Here is a 2,773-nt window from a genome sequence, read left to right as displayed (position 1 = left end):
TGAAACATGAAGGACAGCAGAGAGAGCAAGAGAGAGACAACACATTACCCATCAGCCGTCTGTGGTCTGACACCTGCTGTCTGCAGGACAGGTAGGATGACGACCAGCAGAGTCCTGAAACCTGATATGGGTTAGCATCCGATTCCCTCATAGGAGTCAGGTTTGGTTCGGTTAGCCTCATGGAAGGTCTGTTTTTAAAGTTTTGTTCTATGACATAAAATACATCAGGAAATATCCTACTCTTGAATTTTAAAGCTTTTACGTGTCTTAAAAGGGGGGGTTGCTAAGAAGCGGCTGAATGGGACAACAAAATCTACGTTAGCTTTAGGCAACAAAACCCTCGTTAGCTTTAGACAAAAAACCTACAATAGTTTCAGACAACAACGTTAGCTTTAGACAACAAAACCCTCGTTAGCTTTAGACAAAAAACCTACAATAGTTTCAGACAACAACGTTAGCTTTAGACAACAAAACCCACGTTAGCTTTAGACAAAAAAAACAAGATTAGGTTCACTTTGGGACGTGCGGTTTCAAATCCAGGTGACACCAGTAAATTTGACAATGTGTGTCCCTGTAGATGAAAACATCGGTCCGTTATCAACCACCACTTGTCCTCCCACTCGTCTCTGAGGCTAAAGGAGATATGACACCCTGAACATCCAGATGAAGTCACTGTGATGTCACGAGACAACAAACACACCAGGTGTGGTTGTAAAAACTCCCTCCACGAAGGTGAAGGTGCAGTAATAAACGGTCACATTGTGGTCCTGTTGCGTTCAGGGCCACGCCACTGCTGCAGCGGAAAGCATCGGCAGCCCCGTCTCCCGACTTCACCCTCACCCTGAATCCATCTTTTCCAGCAGCAAGCCATGCAGGGAGAAGGAGAGGGAATTAAAGAAAAAAGCAGACAGAAGCACTTCTAGCTCATTCCAGCATTATGGCACATTTCCATTTTTCGCCTCGGTCTTAATCTCCATTGAGTGACTGTCATCACCCTCCGGCAGTAATTAGGCATGGACTCTGGACAACAACAGACGAGCCGGTCTAGCTCGTCTTGGAGAAGCAAATTACCTTTAGCTTATGGTAAGCAATATTCTGTGCCAGGCAACTTTTACTGCTGATTAGCAATTAGCCCAAACTAGCGGCAGCCGAAGCGCTAATGTTTAATTTGCTCCCCCCTAATGATATACGGCGTGGCGGTGCAGGCGGAGCGGGGGATGGAAGGAGGGCTCGGAGACGTATGGATTTCTACTTAATTCCTTTTCATTTACGACCTGACAGGCCCGCAGGTAGGAAAAGGGAGGAAATTTCTTTGCGATTAGTAATGGCTGCTCCTCAAAGGGGGAAGGCGGCAGGCGAATGCTAAGAAGGCACACACACACACACACACACACACACACACACACACACACACACACACACACACTTGCCGTCTCATTTCTGGGCCCTTCCCAGCACATTCACCGGCTCAATTATTCACAGTGAAGTTTGAATAATAACAGCGTTTTCTGGGAGAAAACAGAGTGATTAGTTGAGGAGCGTCTCCTCCTTCTGTTTTTTGGAGGAGTGCTTGTTGTGACTATGAGCTAAACGTACCTGGAGAGCGTTTACGGGGGAGAAACCCTCCAGTAAATGGATTGTGGCGCGCCCCGTCGCTATGACAATGTTGTTTCAGCCGTGAAGGCCTTCGGGGGGGGGAGGTGACGTCGGTAAACATCTTGATAAAAACCTCAGGTGATGCTGCATTTGTTAAAATGTGTGGAGGGAAATAAAAAGGACATTTTTCTGCAATAAAACCATAAACTCCATGTAAAAAGAGGACGTTGTCATGGTGACGTTGTCATTGTTATCTCGGATTTTTTGCAACCAGTGAAGGAATTGAACATATTTGGACTGTGAAGGAGCAACAGGTGGATCTGCCGGACGACAGCAACCTTACTGGATCTGGATCCACGAAGTTAGCTTCATGCTTCAAGGTCAACTCAACAGCTAAGTGTTAAATTCATCTTAGTAGCTAACTAGCATTGGTAGCGCAGTAGCGGCCTGTCAATCAGCAGGTAAGCCCCGCCCCCTAAAGCATCCCCTGCTTTCTGGTCTGGTGGACTCTAAATGGACCATAATGTACTAAATGAACATCATGCTGGATTGAAGAAGACTTGAAACTAGAGACTGAGACCATAAACTCATGTTTACAATGTTTACTGAGATAATACATCAAGAGAGAAGTAGGACCATTTTCTCATAGACTTCTATACAACCAGAGAGGAGTCGCCCCCTGGTGGCCAGCAGAGAGAAGTAGGACCATTTTCTCATAGACTTCTATACAACCAGAGAGGAGTCGCCCCCTGGTGGCCAGCAGAGAGAAGTAGGACCATTTTCTCATAGACTTCTATGCAACCAGAGAGGAGTCGCCCCCTGGTGGCCAGCAGAGAGAAGTAGGACCATTTTCTCATAGACTTCTATACAACCAGAGAGGAGTCGCCCCCTGATGGCCAGCAGAGAGAAGTAGGACCATTTTCTCATAGACTTCTATACAACCGGAGAGGAGTCGCCCCCTGGTGGCCAGCAGAGAGAAGTAGGACCATTTTCTCATAGACTTCTATACAACCAGAGAGGAGTCACCCCCTGGTTGCCAGCAGGGAGAATGCAGTCTTAAGGCACTTCAGCTTCGGCTTCACTCTTCAGAACCGGAGATTCCCGCCTGGTTCAAACACGTCTCTGGGTTATAAGGGCTCAGTGTCGACAGTTGCAAGTTTGCTGCCTCGTGTTCAGG

This window comes from Eutrigla gurnardus (genome assembly GCF_963514095.1).
Source record: "Eutrigla gurnardus genome assembly, chromosome: 21".
NCBI classification, from domain to species: Eukaryota; Metazoa; Chordata; class Actinopteri; order Perciformes; family Triglidae; genus Eutrigla; species Eutrigla gurnardus.
Note: the sequence above shows the minus strand (reverse complement) of the source record.